The 19078-nt window shown below is 40.6% G+C and overlaps 1 protein-coding gene across 1 annotated transcript in view; it reads right to left on the bottom strand.

The window, feature by feature from the left end:
* The window catches only part of ror2 (receptor tyrosine kinase-like orphan receptor 2), a 41433-nt gene that overhangs the window by 20938 nt on the left and 1417 nt on the right, over positions 1-19078 (bottom strand). The window lies entirely within an intron of this gene.

Below are 19078 nucleotides of genomic sequence, written 5' to 3'. Positions count from 1 at the left end.
TGTGTCAGGCATAGTTCTCCTAGTCATACTGCAAGGATGAAGCATAAGCATCAAAACAAAACACTAGTCTTTGATTTTCTCTAGATCACACTCAGCCCACGGCTCATATCTGTGATTGATTATTTTATTTTATTTATTTATTTAATAGGGATGATGCGATTTTAATTAGTTCCAGTACAAAGCATGAAACTGATGAGTAAAACATTGATTTTATAGCTGTTGCTTATTTTCAACTCTTTTACAATCTACTGCAGAAGTCACCAACAAAGAGTGATCTTCCCCCTTTAAAGAACATGAAACACATCTACATCTCCCACAGAGCAGCCAATGGCATGTCTTTATTAAACCCTCCCTGTCTGATAAAGGCCCACATCTTTTACACTGAAGATTCTCAGTCATCCAGGTGCTGGTATCTCTAAGAGCTACAGTATACGAAGGCAATTGGACTCGTCTGAGGCTCTTGAAGACGTTTAAGTGTCTATGTCAAACTGGAATAACCATCATGAAACAGAGGAGGTGGTCTACGACACTCACAATGCAGTCTTACCGGGACAGAAGGCCTGAAGGCCCTGCAGCCACATGTGCTTGTGGCAGGTGAATTAACTAATCGCAGTTTGATTTATAGTGGGTGGGACCAAAAATCACTGTCCTAGGTCTTCCTGAAGGCTCAAGATGAGAACTACCTCACAGGTTCACCTTCTTTCTGTCCAGAAAAAAGCAAATTGAGCAACAAACATTTAACACTTGTTTATCTCTTGTGCTCTTGATTCCTTTCAGTCTTCTTTTATCAATCATATCTCTGTGAAACACTGGTCAAAGAAAACACATGATGTGACATATTTCACGCGCTGGCATCCAAAAGAACTGGTGAATAGGTTGAAAGTGAGAATTGGGAAACTAATCCTGCCTCTCTTCTGCTAGTTAGATGACCAATGTATTGTCAGTGATCATGTCTGTATATTGTATTTACCACATACAAGCATCTCCCTACAATCTAACCCATTTATCTGAACTCCATCTATCCATGTTAAAACATAGTTCAAATGAAGACAGGTCAGCTGACTTTAACGTTAGATGTTCCACATGTTCAGACTGATCTTTGGGTTCCTGGTTTTACAAAGCTGGATCACCAACAGAGCAAAGTAAACAAGGCATCCAACTGCCCCAGGCCCCCCAGATCCTAAGGGACCCAAATAGCCCCATATTTTTTTTTCTAGTAAATTAGTAATTTGCACATTTGTTTTAAATGCGTACCACTAAATTACACAGCACTAAATTTTAATTTTACACACTACTGGTAAGACCCTTCGAAAACAGAGTCATCCATATGTTGTTTGTTTCCTTTAACTTGTACTGTGGGGTGCAATGAACACTGCAGCCTCTAGGGGCCATTAGCTGCTGTCAGATGCCATTGACCTCACCTGTAAACCGTGCACCCCACAACACAGTTTTGTAGTATTTTGTCATATTGTTTTGTGGGTACACTAAAAGAAAACCAAGACAACCAAGAACTGAGCTGAGCTTCTCTGAGCCTGGTCGCAGGCAGTAGCTGTCATTGATTACATTTATCTACAGACTTGGAAAATGTGTAATTGGGGGCAATAGGATGCTTTTCCATCCAGAGCTGAGTAAGACTGCTGGCTGCTGCATTCCAGCAGCCTGCTGCCTCCACCATGAAAGGGCCCTTTGACAGCTGAGAGGCCAGGCCACAGCTCCATCTACTGGAGTTTTGACTGAGGGCCTTCTGGCACACCTCAACACTTTCCTTCCCACCCTCTTCTGTTAAAAGTGCTTGTAAGTGTGTGTGCGTGTGTGTGTGTGTGTATAGGTGGTGGGTTGGCGGGGGGATGGCGGTCTGAGTTAAGTCACTTTTGGGAACAAAGACCAGTAAATTGGGGGGCGGCTTTGGGTCAGGCTCAGGGTTTGGGTTTGGGTCTCCATTAAATGAAAACAAGTCTACATCATGTTCCCAAACGTGCCAAAAGTAAAAGTGCTGGTTAAGTTAGATTAGGGTTTGTGTTAGGCTGTCTACAATGAATGGAAGTCAGTGCAATGTCCTAACAAGGATAGCTGCACAAGTGTGTGTGTTTGTGTGTGTGTGTGTGTGTGTGTGTGTGTGTCTCCTCTTGCCTCTTACTCCTCTATCCCTTGTCTCTGTTACGCCCCAGCGTCCACCCCCACCTCTCTATATTTTCTGCTCTCACTTCCAACCTTGTATTGGCAGGGGTCGATGTGACAGTTCGTAGAGAGCAGGCTGGAGTTATACAAACATTTCGTGAAGACAGAGCTGCTTCGGAGGCAGTTTCTGGTTGAGTTAAACCTAAATGGATGGAAGCAAAAGAACCACAGAGTGTCAAAGGAGGAAAACGTGACTGAAAACTCAACCACTGCTTTTCTTCCTTCCAAGAATGAGAGTGGTTAATGGAGTGTTTGAAAGCTGCAAGCAGCCATGATGTTTCTTTTTCATCAATATATCTGTGTAGAGTGCGTGGTAGGTAACACGGTTAATGATCTACAACCTGCTGAGCTACTGAAAACTGTTGATCATCTTGTATGGTGCCTTCTAACAAGGGTAACAAAGGGACAGCATGCACCAACAGCAGCTCAGCCTTTCCCGGCTGATGAACAATGTTTTCTTGCCAGGGGCGGGTGGTGATGGTGGTGGTGATGGTGGTGGTGGTGGTGGTGGTGATGGTGGTAATAATGGTCTCTTGCTAAGAATACGCCCTCTGGGCAGCACTACTTCTTCATCCTGTCATGCAAACTGGATGCTACAATGAATCACTATCACAAAGTACTTCTAGTAGCACGAGACAGAATGGGCAGAGGCTAGCTGGTTAGCATGCTAACTTGTAGTAGAAGTAGTAGAAGTTGAAGAAAAGAGGAGATAGGAATATAGGCAAAACAAGAGTTAACATTGGTGTTTGTTTCCACAGCTGGAGACAGCTGTTGATGAGTAAAGGAATAAAGTTTGATGAAGTTTTGAGTAAACAGCTTTTAGCCTAATGAAAATGTTGGCTACCTTTTAAGGTTAGTGAAAATTGTGGCTTTAGATAAAGCTCCATATTTTCCTCTTCTCCTGTGTTTTATTTGAAGTGTTGATCCATCAGAAGATTTATTTGTGGTTTTAAGAACCAAAAACCATCTCAGTGTAGTTTTACATCTCCTCTCTCAGGCTTCTCTCTGGAGCTCTAGTAACAACAGGTCAGTCAGCCAATCAGAAGAAAGGAGGCTCTCAGCCTCTCTTCTGATTGGCTGACTGTTTTCTGAGTGATCCAATAAAAATATAGCAGATTTCAGGTTAGCACGCCTGGGGCGTGGCTGAGAGTTGTGACTGCTTTGGAAAACAACATCTGTGAATATTTTACTGAGATGTTCAATATCAATATATTTGCAACTTATACATTAACATTAACATTTCATCATTATGTTAATATAAAATATAATTAAGTCACTTCCTTCAAAACATATTTGCTGTTGCAAATTAATTATATATGTAGAACTAGGAGACAGGGCTGGGTGGGAGGAGGCCATTCAGATGTTAGAAACCACATCAAGTGTCCTCAGCATCTGACAGAGGTGGGGGTACAACACACATGGACAGGATCCCAATGCTGATCCCAATGGAAGCTACAGGTTACTGGTTATTCACTAATTTCCAAATTTACAAGGTTCTACATGGTTCTTATCATTATTAAACCTCTACAACACCAGCTTGTGTTGTTTGTGTGTGGCTGTTTTCATTCATTTGAACGCACTTATACTTCTCTTGCTGCACAACTGCATTTGATATGTTAATCTGGCACTTGACCCGCTGCGATTTAGACTCTGCACACATTGATCTCAGTGTAGCTGGAGGGGCACACGTCATCTCCCCAGTCAAAATCAGTCAAGTCCTGGTCAACCTCCCTCTTCTACATTTCCAGGTCAGACCACACTGTGTGCCTCTGTCTCTCTCCCACGGCCAGCCTCTCAGTTTTCTGTCAGAGTTATTCAGAGCCTCCTCAGTTACAGAGATAAGTGCTGTCTCAGGAGGAAAACCCACACTGCTGTTTTGAGGTTTTGCATCAATAGGACCGTTGCATACATGCATCACTAAGTTGTTCTCAAAGTAGTACATTTTATGTTTTGTGCAGATATGCTTATGTTTGGTATATTACTTGTGTGGCATTGGAATTTTTCATTGAATATCTAAGGGTTCATTACAGGTATGCACAGGTGTGAAACTGACATTGAAAGGAAAATTTAAAGATTTGATTTTATGTATTGCAGTTATGCATTAATGTATTCTTTTGATGCATCCATAAAGCATTGTGACACAGTTGTTATTATTATCTAGAACTATTTAGTTTGTCCTGCGGGTTAAATGAAATGAAATGAATACTGGAGAATGACTTTGCCAAAGTTAAAGTCCATGTCCTCATTGGGGAGGTGACAGACGAAAGCTCATAGAGTGTCGAAAGGGTTCGTCCTCTGGGGTGCCGTCTGAACCACGACGGCATGAGAGTTAAGGGTCACCAAAATGGAGGTCCCTATTCAACAAAGCAAAAATGTGTTGTTGCTAAGAAAACTACATCTTCAAAAGATCTACATCATCTTCTCACTCTCTCTGTAGCTGAAGCAGAAGTGCTATGAAATCAGATAACTGCACATGTGGGGGGAACAGACCTTCCTCACTTTGCAGCCGGCTGACGCAGAAACGGCAAACGTAAAACCAGCAGGAGAAAGAAGTGGTAAACTTCCCTCCCATAATCGAAAGTACAGACTAATTTTGCGGTGAGGCCATTTATGTACCACCACAACCAACGTCCTGTCTGGTGGACCGAGTTTCCACGGAGAGGGAGCGAAACGATGCTAAATCAAACAAGGAAAAAATGAGAGTGGAAATCCTAAATTATTACCCTCCCAAGCCAGTTAAGAGTGGGACGAAAAGTCTGGACTTAACGTGATGTAATGTATTATTGGTATTTCAACAATCACTTTACTTGTCCTGTCCAACGCACACCTTCATCTCTTCTCCACTGAAGGAAGAAAGAGAAAATGTCCTGAAAATACGACCCCTCATAAAGACTGCATGTCAGTAGATCTGATGAAAGCAACTGCCCTGAAGCTACACACCAGGCCCCACTCACAGCTGTTTGTTATATGCTCAAAATAGAAAGAAATACCTCATAAAACAATAATGATTTACTTCAACTAACTGAGTATGTATTCATCTCTCTGATTCTCCTTTATTATAACATACAATACTGACTGTTCATGAACCTCACACATCTTTATTTTAACATATGTGGGATTGATCAAAAGCCAAAATTTAAAGCTGTTTTCCTCATTTTTTGGCCACTAAAAGCAGAAAAAGTCAAAACAAGCTAACAGATCTTTATATATATGTAAAGAAATAAAATAATGAGCTTAAAGTGACTAAAAAGTTGACTGTTAATAACGTTTTCTGAACTACGAGTGAACCTTTACATTTGTTTGCAGTGATTTTATACGCCAGAGTCAGTCATGGTTAATGCTCTGAAAGGAGCTGTGAAGTCTGAGGACACACAGCAGAGACGCTGCAGAGTCAGACAGACGTTATGACTGATGTTGGTCGGCAACATTTCAGCCTCACGTTGAAGGAAGCAGCAGTTATCCAGATGAACAGCTACTCGCTCAAAGTAACTATGTACATTTACTACTCCAGTACAGTTTTGTTGCTACTTCATACTTCCACTGCACTAAATGTCAGAGGCAAATATTGTTGCCTGCTTTACACTCCACTGCATTTGTCTGACAGCTTTACTTACTATTATATACAGTATATACCCTTCCTTTCCAGTGAAAACCATCTATCTCCACGTGTTGCTTTTGAATGTTTAAAGATTAAGTTTGTTTACAGGTAAGATGAACAAATTATTTAAAACGCTTTGGATCAGCTGGAAAATGCATCGTCACACAGCTGGAAACAGGACAGTGAGAACATGATGCATTACTGTAGATTAAAGATTAAGTTAAAATCAGCTCCACCAGAAACATCTACAGCAGTAACATAAGACTAATGCAGTATGAAACACCCATCATAACAGGAAAACTGACACTGCACAATGAGAACTTTCACTTTTGGCACTTTAAGTACATTTTGCTGATGATATTACACACTTGTACTCCGGCTCAATAAGGCTCTGAATGCAGGGCTTTCACTTGTAATGACGTATTTTTTGGTTGCTGTATAGATACTTTAAGTTCAGTATGATTAACGATCACAGTGTTACTGTACAGTTCTCCTGTGTCACCTCTTTCTGCTCATTGTTTTGGTTTCAACTTGTTGTTTGGTTCAGTCATTGTGCAGCAGGCAGCTGTTGTGAGTGAAAATGCTGTGACAGACCCACACTACCTGTATTACCTGTACAAGACTGATACACAGCGTTAGCAACTAGCTACTGAACCCAGAGGAGCATTTGGCAGCTGATCAGTCAGAGATTTTTTTTCAGGGGTTGGTGGAAATAAAAGCGATAAAATCTAAAATCAGCTTATATATTAAAAAACACACAGCACAACATACAAAACAATCAGGTCTATTAAATGTTATGCTGTGTGTTTCATAAGCTAAATGCTAATAACAAGTAAACAGTGCTCTTCAACTGACACAAAAGAAAGCAGGAGAAATGAGGGCACAACATCCCCCAGTCTGTTTGAAGCACACTGAACTCTTTCGAAGTTCTCTTCTCGTTTTCTCTGTTAAACTCAAACTACAATTATCTGAAATGTGAACCTATAAAAATGTAAAATTTTACCCAACATGCACTGAGAACTTTTTTTTTTCCAGCAGTACTGGAAACGCGTTACAAACCTGGTCCAGATGTGACCACTTCTGTCACACAGGCTCCATCGCTCTTATTTAGACGTAAACGTGCATGTAAACCACGTTTACAGTCTCTCTGACATAATGACTGAATCATGGCACTCACTGGATTGTCAGATGGTATCACTTGCCATGGAATTTCCCCTTTACTGGCTCTGATGCTATCTTCCCACCCTGGGAGCCCTCATCAAAGGCAGCTTACACAGGGGTAACTCCATCCCCATGACTGAGTTAAAACAACAATAGCCATCTCATAAAAAAGCAGCGACTTCCGTTCAAATATTTGACCATTTGGAGGCTCAAAGACAAGACAATAAATGAGACTTGGGAAGGTCAGGACGGGGGGACGAGCTGAGTCATTTGCCTTTTACTGGCTCTCTGATAAGATACCAGGCACTGCATACCAAGCCATGTCTGTGGAGAACCATGCCCAACCATGAAACTGTTCTTGGATGCATGTAAAACACAGCTCTTGTGTCAATTGTTTATCTTTCTCCGAACCGGCACTTAGTCGTTCTTCCCTGCGTCCAAACAGTGCGATGGAGGAGCAGGAATGTGGAGATGAGAGGAACCACGCAGCAGAATATCACACAGTTTCACTTCAGTTTTAGCTTCTTCAATCCTCTCTGCCTCTGAACTGTGATTAACTAAGCATCTGCTGGAGGAGGAGGGACAGGCTGTCATCCTGACAGCCCTGCTGTTAACATATTTTCACAGACCCACGGCAGCCTGTAAAGGCCGAGCACCAAAACATCCAGTGTTTAACTCTACGACTGCCTCAGCAGATTAATCCATCAACACAAAGGTATCATAACAGTTTTTCTATACCTCTTCAGTTGAATTTGGTTTGTCCAATAAAGTGTAAAGAACCATAACAGTCCTTCACATCACATATATATATCCTTCACTCCATGTGCTGTGAACTTGTGAACAGAGGTTCAGGAGCCTCAGTTTCACTACAGCCACATGTGTCCTGGATAATGAAACAATAGAAGGTTTCTTTTTGGCCGTTGAACAGACTGATTTTGACATTTTCCTGGCATTTCTACTGGAGACTGTCCTTCATGGGTTCTTAGAGCAAGTAGGTTATTACGATCTATATTTTCTACGTTTTCTAGTTAAGCCTCTACCGGACATATGTTCACGTTCAAGTGTCAAAGCCTTTTGATGGCTGTAGTAATGATGACAGGAGCAAAAGGAAGAGAGTGCATTTATCATTGTAACCATGACGATGTCCTCTAACCTTTACATGGTGCTTGTTTTAACCCAAAGCACCATCTTTCCCTAAAGCTGACCAAATGTTTACTGTAAAATCGTCACAAGATAAAGTGTTTATCTGTGGCATAAACACTTCTCCACCTACAGACAGTTGTCAGTTTATCAGGTACACTTAATACCAAAGCAGTGCTGCAGTAAACCCTGCCTCCACAATGCTTATAGTGTTCAGTTTGTGTTAAAACTGTGTTACTGATGTCTTGATTAACTGTTTGGTCATTTTGGAGGCTGCAGTTTGTCTTGCTGTTGAAGACATTATTTTGTCCACCCCATTTATATCAATGAGGGTTTGCTGTACTCAGCTGTTTGAAGCTAGGTTGAAGTCCACTGACCCATTCTCCTGCTTCTGTTACTGCTTATTATCTGCAGTAATGATACATTTATTTACACACTTTATCTATTGAATTAATTGCATGATTGACTAAATTACCTTCTAATTTGCTGATCTGCTGCTGAGCAGCTTAAGTGACCCGCTGCTTCCTGCTGGTGTTTCTGCCTCAGTAACTGGGAGCTGTAAGACGCCTTTTTGTTAATCCTCATTTAGTCAAATGTCTTTTTCTGTTTGTGGGATCAACATGTTTTTAAAGAGGGATCAATCATGAATGACCAGGTGCTTTTATTGTATCACTGTGAATTGCTTGTATTTTGATTGTATTTTATTGTTGAGTAATATGTATTTTAAAGGCCCATGTAATTACAGGCCCAACAGATTATTTTAGACAATACTGTGGTATATCCTTGTCCATATATAAATAAACATTAAATAAATATTATTCCATTGAAAGACTATTGGGAAAAAAAACTCTACAAAATATCCATTAAATACTCAAGTTGAACAATTGCTTTGCAATCCTGTAACACTGTCTCAGTCACTATGGACAGTTTCTAAATAAAGATCAAAAGTGATGCAGTAGAGCTAGAAATACCATCTTTTTTATTCCACATATTCTTCCTTATAAAAACCTCGTTGCAAAATGAATGACATGGACCATCAGGAGTTTGGTGGCAGGTTCAGATGTGTCATACTAAGAGTACAGCAGAGATGAAGAGTGGACTTCAGAGGTCAGGTAAGATTACGTTGTTCTAACTCCACAACTCCACATTTACCACTTTGATCTTTGTACATAAGTCTATTTTTGTCTGTGAATTATAAATAAATTTGGAACTTTTTAAATGCCTTTATAATTGCAGCCTTATTATTCACAGAAGTGGCTACATGGCTACAGACTCTATCACAGCTTCATTTTATATCATAATATCAAATTCTATGGTAAAAAAAATGTTCTGAAAAATCTACTGAGAGAGTATTCATGAATAAAAGACACTGAATGAAATACTCAGCTCAGACACGTGGAGAGTTTGGGGTCTCCAGTAGCAATTAAAATAAAGTTCTGAGGTTTTCGGTAGAATCCTACATGTTAGTAAAGATGGAGCCACTGGCAGGTCTACAGGATCACACAGATTAAGTCAGATTTTGATTGCTGGACCTTTAATAGCCTGTTTTCCTGTTATAGTTTTAATACTTGAGAATGAGGAAATGATTTGAGGGTTTTTTCCAGAACGGATGAAGCCTCTTAATAAGTGGCATTTTCTACAACACATAGAAAACCAGCCTCAACTCACTGCAAGTGCTTTTATATACAACACTGAGCAAATGCTTGGTATAGAGACTGGAGACAGCTGCAACACTTTTTGCATTTTTCTCAGTTACTCAGAGACTAAACTTTTATATATTAAACTTACACATACCTACTAATGACCCACACCATTTAAAGATCAGTACATATGACACATCATATAAAGGACGGTACTTTCCAAAAGTTCAGGAACTTTGGGGGTGTGGTCTGGAACATTTCTGATTGGTCGAGTATTTGCTGCATTTTATTTCACCCGTGATGTTTAAAAGTCTGCAGTGAGCGAGCGCGCACTGAGCGAGCAAACACATTTTCCACACCGCGAAACATGTCGAAAACTGACTGAAAACCGTCTCCACCCTGTCAGCCACGACAGAACATCATGTGATAGACACACTGACACATGCTAACCAAGTCACCGACACAATGATTCAAACTAAGTCAGTTTCGATTCAATCAAACAAAAGCTCAGGTATGGTCAGTTTAACAATGTTGAACATGTTTTCTGTCTTCCTGGTGGAGGAGGGTCTAACTGAGCATGTGCAGGACAAGTGTCCCCAGTCTCCACTACATATACAGGATTTAGGGAGTTAGGGCTTTACTGAAATTATCAATAACTATTATAAGATAATAATTAATAGAGATTACTTATTACTTACTACTTATTTATTGATCATCATGCGCCCATATCAGCTATTTGGATCATGAAGTCCTTCTCTAAATGCTTTACTATGAAAACTGCTTCTCATTCAGATCAGCAATCTACTTTAATGTTGACTGATCCAGGATCCAAGTCAAACCGTGCAGAGCAGCACACGTTCAGAGGTAACCCTGTTTCTATTCATGGAGTTAGGGAGGAATGTGTGAGTGATCAACAGTCAAATATACATGAATACAACAAAGTCCCTCTGAAGACAGTTACACAGGTAGAGAAGTATTCACCATAAAACACAAGAACACATCCTGCGATGTCTTAACAGGATAATTATGAACAGACTCAACAACACTGCCTGTGGCTCCAAATATCTCCTCATCCAAACAGATGATAACCAGGCGCATGTTGGAATTCAGCGCGATTAAAAAACATCCACAGTGTTGTCTTCTGGGAAACAAAGATCTAGAAAAAAAAGCTTTTCTCTTTTCTCTGGATAAATGTTTCTGAGTGATAACTGTTGTGACAAAATGGCTTAAATATACAAAGTGAGACACAAAAGGTCTGGCGACTTCACAAGTGCTTCGGCTGACCTTTGACCTCTGGGTGAGTGTAGAGGGTTTGGGAGGGGCGGTCTGGCTCTCTCTTTACAGACTATACAATTTATGTAACATAGTTCTTAAGGCAAACAACTGATAAAACCTCCCAACATGAAGATCCTCAACATAGTGAGGGGGTGTGGTCTAATGGGAACCAACTCATTTTCACTAAAGCAAACTTTATTTAAATTCATTAATTTAATCATTCATTTCTCAACATCTGTGCATTAAAAATATTTGGTCTGAACTTGTTCTTCCTTCTTTCTCTTTACCTCTTCAGTGATGCCTCACCCCGATGAAAAATGTCCGCCCTGTTTATACTCCACATATAAACACATAAACATATGAAGAACAAGGCATTTGAGGAACAGAGGAGTCTACAGTCACTCTGCTTTTTCTTTTTCAAACACTGAGGCCTCCTCCTCCGTGTCTGCTCACCAGCTCCAGTAATTTGCAGCATATGTTCACATATAGTTTCTTTTCAAAATTAAAATCAAGATTAAGTCCATCTATAGCATTAATGCATGCCGTGGCCACTGACACAGTTAAAGACAGAGCTCTGTGATTATTCAAACGGCCTATCACCAACTGAATGAGCCGTCTGTAGAAAAAGCCAGGAACTAATGTGTCTTAAACACACAACTTTTGTTGCAGCAGTTGGCTAACCGAGTCCATCCTGTCTACAAGTCAGTCCACACTGAGCCCTGTCCATGGGAATGTCTTGCATTGCTCTAATTAGTCCCAGATCCAGAATTATAATTAGTACCAGACCCAAGACATACCAGCATACAGCACTATGTCTCTGAGCAGTCGATTCTCTCTGTCAACAAATACAGGAAAGAAAAAGCTTTTGTTTGTTTCGAGTTGAGGATTGTGGCTAAATTCTTTCTTGAATTTCAAATACAAAGTAAGATAACATCCTTGTCAATCTGACAACACGTTTGCTGCAAAAACACACAACACAAGCAAACAGACAAATGAGCTGCAAGTATCACAGCTGGAAGTGTTTCCAGGGGACACAAAAAAGTGATGAACCCGGCTGGCACACGCTTGTTGTTCGATGCTTTTAAAATAAACCAAAATAAGTCACAAAGCCTTGAACAATAAGCGTGTCGCAGCCTGGTGCATCACTTTTTTGTAAAGATATTTTCTTAAAAACAGTCTGTGACTTCTGCCTCTATGGGTCCCTCAAAAAAGTCAGTGACTCGCCAACACAGCTCAGCAGACACACAATAGCTGCGTGTTGACTAAAAAGTTTCCACTTTTTTTATTTAACTTGAATGAAAACAAAGAATATACATAAAATGCTGCCTATGTAACTTGACTTGACCCGAGCATTTCCACTGCATTATTGCTTCTTAATGAAAGTATTCATATCAGCTCATATCGGAGAATACATATGCTGATACCGATATGTCTGTGATAGGCCGATATTGGCCAATAGAATCGGCCGACCAATAAATTGGTCAGGCTTTAATATAGAACGTAGGTCTAGTTGTTTTTAGACATTTTTAATGTGGAAAAGTTACAGATAATAACTTTAAACCTTCAAATGAATGAGGTCAGTGTTTGTACCTGATCTGAAAAGATGAAGTGAAAATCATTGAAGGCCAAGACATGATGAATCATGAAAATGGGGATATGAGAGCACAGTCTCTTCAGAGGAGTTTATAGTGTAGCACAAAAAGTGAAAAAACTTGAGAAAGTGCAGATCCTGTTCGAATCTCACCTCCACTCACTGACCAATCACTGTGTGAAGGACTGTCTGTTTTAGAAAGTTATAAAACTGGGCAGAAGCAGCTTCAGATGAAACACACTGGAGGCTTCACACCCTCCTCCCTCACTGAGCAGGTATCATTCAGACTGTTGACTCTTTACCTTCACTAATTCAAAATGCGCTACAACCCCCCTGTGTTAGACCCTGGATTATGTTCGACATGTTCAACCTATGTTTGACCCATTCATAGCAGACGGCTGCCGTGGGTCAAATCCCTCCTTGTTACCATTCGCACAAGACCTGACTCTGCCACTGTAGCTCCATTCACATTAAACATGGTTGTTGCAGTGTTTACACTGGAGGACGGGGGTGGAAGCTTTGCTACCAAGCTAAGGACATTTCCAACCCCACACGCTGAGGCTTCAACTTTACAGCTGCTTCCTTTGTAATACAGATGAGTCTTTCTAGGCCAGAGGGCATCACAGTCTTCAGCTGTAATGATGGCCACCGGACCAAAATGGTGGCACAGCCCAGTGCTGCTGCTGGGAGCTTGGTGTGACCCATTTACACTGAGCGCAAGTACTATACTGTTTAATGTTTGTAATGCTGAGGTTTAGATTTCAGCGGTGTTGAAATGACCCTCAGTCATTTACATCTGCAGATATCAGAGACTCTAGGTCTTTCTAGAGCTCTGTCTCCATGTTGTGCTACAGCTCTGAGTATATTCATACAATAGCACCCTGCAGCTTCCTCAAGCAGTTTCACACTCCTTTGAGTGCTTGTCACCAGCCAGCAATTAGCTCAGACTTAGAACAAAGCTACCAGTGTTGCAGGAGGGATGACGAGGCACCAGTATTGATGGGAGACGGTGGGTTATAGACCTTTTTACACAGCACTGTTCAAGGCAGGAATGTTGCACCTAGGGCTGGGCGGTAAAACGATAGCAATAATGATCGCAAAATGATTTTCCTCGATTAAATTTTCGATATAAATAATTTCCATGTTTATAACACGCCCACAAATGAATCGCGAACAGTCAGCCCTAGTTGTACCTTTATTCTGCCTCTGTTCTGTAGGAAAGGTACAAACATGGACTCGGGGGGGGGGGGCATCTGTATAATGCCCGGCATCTGTATAAGACAGAGTAGGTTGTCTACTCTGCATTTGATTAGTTGCAGTAAATACTCTGAACAAGGAACAGCAGAGACAGTTGTAGCATTAAAATACAGGGTTAGCAGCAGCTAACAAAAACAGCAAGATCAGTATTCACCACTGGTAGTCCAGGCTGATGAGAGCCAATCAGGGAGTAGGGATTGTATGGATGTTGATATGGAGCTAAGCCGCTCATCTGAATGGATATGGTAGTAGTGTGGACTAGTTCACACATGCAGCGAGCTGAAAAACATGGAAGTAAACCAGGAAGCACCAAAATTGCTTTGGCTCATGCTTCAGGCATTTGCCATTAAAATGAATGAATGGGCCCCATCATGGAGTCTGCTATCTAGTTCTTACAATACATCCTTGGTATCAACAGAGCTGTTATGATGCACTCTGAGTGGCTAAACGCACCACTGCAAACAAGCAATCCTCAGAGGCCACCATTATAAAAGAGACATCTGTAAAACACAAACTGAGAACACGTAGTAATAGAAATTTTAAAACCAATTTTCGATGTGTAAAAATTAAATAGAGACTATAAAATATGAAAGTATGATGTCACCTCAATGTAAAGTCTATAGGGTGAGCCAGTGGAGCAGGAGCAGCGGTTTTATAATGCTGATACTAATGTGCATTATCCAAACCGCCACTCTGACCACTCTGACTTTGAAATGAACACAGGATAAACTGTACACAGCTTCATCTCTGCTGTCTTACTGTTGGTCCAAAATAAAGTTTTCACATCTTAGCAGAGAATCACAAGTTCATCTAAACATTGAGGGAAACTCATGGCCCTGCACACATCCCCCCACATTTTCACCAGCTCCAGATTAATGGAGTGACCTCTGGCTAACTCCTCTGGCTCTGTCCAGTGCTGCTACGCTTTGCTTCACTTCACAGTTTGACTGGGGAAGGGGAAACACGGACAGGAGGTAACAGAGCACATGGTGAGGGCAATAAAACTCTGGGAAAAGCTTGTGCTGCTTGCACCTCGCAACAGTTAATCATCTCTCCTTATGTTTGTCATTTCCATCAGTGCCAGGCCTGCAGCTAAATAACAACACCATTAGTTCATACTGTACATCAAACCATGGACGGGCTCCTCGCTGGAGATGGAATATATTTATAAACAGTCTATGGTTTCCCCTGACTATAAGAACAAAACTGAGCATTAATCACTTTGCTGTTTTATCTCTGCTGTAATAAATGGTTTCAATTCAACACTGTAAAATAATGGCTGGATGGTTTTACTCAGAATGAAGCAACAAATTGTTTCATAAAAGGAAAATTACCGTTTTTTACAACTTGTGACTGCGACTGCATCACTAACGATACAACAAACATGAGCAGATACATAATCACGCAGGCTGGAAACAAGCTGACGGACAGCTACCATTTTATTTGAAGGTGAAAATTAAAGTGAGCAAACCGATAATGTCACTGAAGCCCCTTTTCCACAGGTCAACAAACCTGCTAAGACCTGCTAACATCTGGCTTTCATCGCTAACGGAAAAGGGAACAATCAGCATTCACACCCGGGTCAAATGACTCTGCAGTAAACGCATGTATTTAGCAGCTCTGATCAGCATTGATGGAAACACATCACCCAGGTGAAGCCACTAATTTTCACTCCTTTTCCTGCTGCAACATCTTTCTGATTTTGGTAGAAAAGGGAATAATAATCCTTCAACTGTGCCCACACAGACCAGGAGTCAAAGTTAAGGCAGGAAGTGGTGTGAATGTTTTGTCTAACCTTATTTTTTTTTTAAACATTGTGTTTCTACTTATAGAAAAATGAGATGTGAGCAGTGAGGCTGCGTTCAGACCAACCTGAGCCGAGTCATTCATCTAAAAGGAGCCAGTCAGGCAGCGCAGCAGGGGGCCAATGCTGGGGGCTACAGCAAAACAACACGGTGTTGTCCAGCAAAAAAAGAAAACGGCTCAACCTCTGCTGCAGCACAACGTGACGTCATCTAGCAAAAGTGCTGCGCTGGCCAATCAAACACGCTGCAGGCCCACTGTCCTGCTGGATGTCATTGTTACAGCAGATTTAAGGCTGGGAACAAACTGGTTTTTATGAGTGTGTTTAAAGCTGTCCTGAAAGGTTAGACCTGAAGCACAAGCCTACAGACACAAGGTATCAGCACATACTATCAAAACCCCTAAACATTCATGGTGTTGTCATGGTTTATAAATTAGGCTTAGTGTCAAACTTATTTTAGAGTGTCACAAGGTTTTCTTCAGTGTAGCCAACAGGTTTCACCACAGGTCTCCATCAGACCTGTATAATCCACAGTCTGATCAGTCCTGACACAATTTATAATGAACTAAAATTCCCATACATTGACTTATTAGTGAGGAATTGTCACCATATCAACACTGCCACTATTTGTTTTACTGTTTTAAATGGCTGAGACCTTATTTCACTGTATAGCTCTCTCACAAACACATTGAGAACTGACCAATCTGTCATAGCTGGACCAGTTAAAAACATCAACACACATGGTCTTTGCAAACAGAAATGATCTATGTGTTCATTTGCATAAAGAGCAGGAAGGTGAGATCTGATCACCAGTGTGGGGGAAGCTGAAAGCTACCAGTTACTTCACACTGGAAGAAGATGAACTACAGCAAAGCTACACCAGGGAAAAATCTATTTAAGTTAACTAAAGCTAACTAGAAAAAGTAGTTAAAACTACTTTGTAAAAAAGTGATCAGATTGACACTGTACATGTGATATGAAATTAGATCAATATATAATACAAAAAAGTTACTTCTTTTGACTTTACAAATTAACAAAGGATGTAGTTTCCAAACTTGCACACAACTGTATCTACAGTGGTAAGAAAAAGTCAGAGAACCCCGAGGAATCACCTGGTTTTTCTGCACTGATTGGTCATAAAATGTGATCTGATCTTCATCTAAGTCACAAATGCAGAAAAACACAGTGTCCTTAAGCTTATATCAATGTAATAAATGTAACAAAGTTAATGAACATTTACAGCGCCGATGGAAACAGTCAGTAAACTTTGGGTTTAATAACTGGTTGAAGCTCCTCTGAAACCAGCTCTTCAGTAGCTGCTGATCAGAGCTGCTCAATGTTAAAGAGGAAGTTTGGATCATTCTTCCTATAGAGCTGCTTCAGTCAGACAGATTCTCAGGATGTCTGGTGTGAGCGGCTCTCTGAGCTTCAGTCCGCAGCATCTCTACTGGGTTCAGGTCTGGGCTCTGACTGGACCACTCCAGAAGGTGGATTTCCTTTGATGTTGAGGGTCACTGTCCTGCTGCATCAGCAGCTTCTCCTGAGCTTCAGCAGGTGGACAGACACCCTGACATGATCCTGAAGACACCTTGATAAACCTGATGATGTGGAGCTGTCCAGGTCCAGAGGCAGCAGAGACCCAGATCTTGATGCTCCCTCCACCCTGCTCCACCTGTGGGAGGATGTTTTCATGGTGATGTGCATAGCTGCACTGTGGAGTTTGACGATGCTTTTTGCAAAAGATGCTTCTTGTGAACAAAAAACTCAAAATGTTTGAGTGTTTCTTAAGTCAAAGTGTCTCTAACTCACACCTCCAATCTGGTCTCATTGACTGGACTCCAGGTTTGATAACTCCTGACTCCAGTTAGCTTCTGATGACGTGATCAGCTGACTTCACACACATTTAACCAGCTACTGAATGTTTGAACAATGTTTTCAACATGAACAAGAACAATATAGATTGTGGTTGTTTATAACTGTAACTTAGATCAAGACCTGTCCACATTTTAAGTTCATACAAAAACAGATGATTCCAAAGGCTTTGCTTCCTGTTTTATACTCTGTCTTTCTACTGCTGTGCTGATTTGGTCGGTATCATCCTAGAAAATCAGTAATTTCACTCAATGACTGTTATTCTCCTTTATTTTTAATCTGTTTTCTTCCCCCACATCGAGGACAACAGACTGACACCACCAGTGTAAGGTCAAAATGACACATCCTCATGTGTCTGTGTCCCAGCACAGCTGACGAAGATTAATCTAATTCCGTCTGATTTGCAGAGGTGTGAAAACTGTTGGCAGTTTGTCTTTCCAATATGTTCTTACTCACTAGTTGTTTCTGCTCATGCAGTAGCAGATCATGTGTGCAGGCTGTTGCTGGTGTCTGAGCATTTAGATATTTGCTGTGATGGACAACCTGACTAGGTTTTGATAGCTCTATGAATGGAAGCAATTGGCTGCCTTTGAAAAACACTGAATCACATGGTTTGCTGTAAGAAACTGAAAGAAGTCCTGCAAAGTCAGTTTGGACAAAAATTCTAAATGACTGCTTCTCAACCAAGAACTAAGTTGTAATTAAAAACCAACTACCATCTGCTTCGCACATATGAAGAGTTTAAAATAGATAACAGCGGAGCACAGTTAAATGCTTTGAACATAAGTTTAGTTTTTTGCTGTACAATTAATCAAAATATAATTTAAATCACAATATGGCCAAGTGCAATATCCAAATCACAGAAGCTGCAAAAAATCGCAGGAGCTGCATTTAAAAATAAATAAAAATAAAGGTGAACCAATGAGGTGTTGTGATGCTACAGAGACACCCTGGCTTACAAACCATATTCTCCAGGCGTAAGGGAACATGTTTGTTTGGTAAAAGACCCAACAGAAATCACACCATCATCATTTTTATATTTTTTTTCAGTGAAAATGTAAAAATTACCATTCCAACTGAAATTGCAATATCTGCCAAAATATGTGCAGTATGATTTTGTTTGCATATCGTGTAGCCTCAGTCATAACTGTTCTGGGAAAAAAGCAATTGTGAATTTATCATATGTGAAATAAACTGCATATTTATCACATGTGAACTACTTGATATAAATTCACAGTGTGGAAGCTCACATGTTAAATCATTTTAACATACAAAATCAAGTGTAACAGCAGTTCACATCTGATAAGTTCACTAATACAGATTTACACTTTAGTCGCTTTCATATATTTAAAGAGAGCCAGTGGTTTACATATATTCAACATGTGGAATTAATGAATTAAATTAATCATTTAAGTTTTCCAATAATGGAAAAGTGAGTAATACTGTGATACAGCTCTCAAACACACTGGCTCACCTTTAGGGTTTTGGACTTAAAGGATGGTATCAAACATGAATATGCAGTGAACTGTCCTTTAAAGACAAAGGGGTTGCACAAACTGGGG

Source organism: Seriola lalandi, unplaced genomic scaffold (assembly GCF_002814215.2).
Source record: "Seriola lalandi dorsalis isolate HSWRI2012SDOR001 ecotype SW California unplaced genomic scaffold, Sedor1 jcf7180002054939, whole genome shotgun sequence".
Classification (NCBI taxonomy): Eukaryota; Metazoa; Chordata; class Actinopteri; order Carangiformes; family Carangidae; genus Seriola; species Seriola lalandi.
Note: the sequence above shows the minus strand (reverse complement) of the source record. Positions and strands in the feature narration are given on the sequence as shown.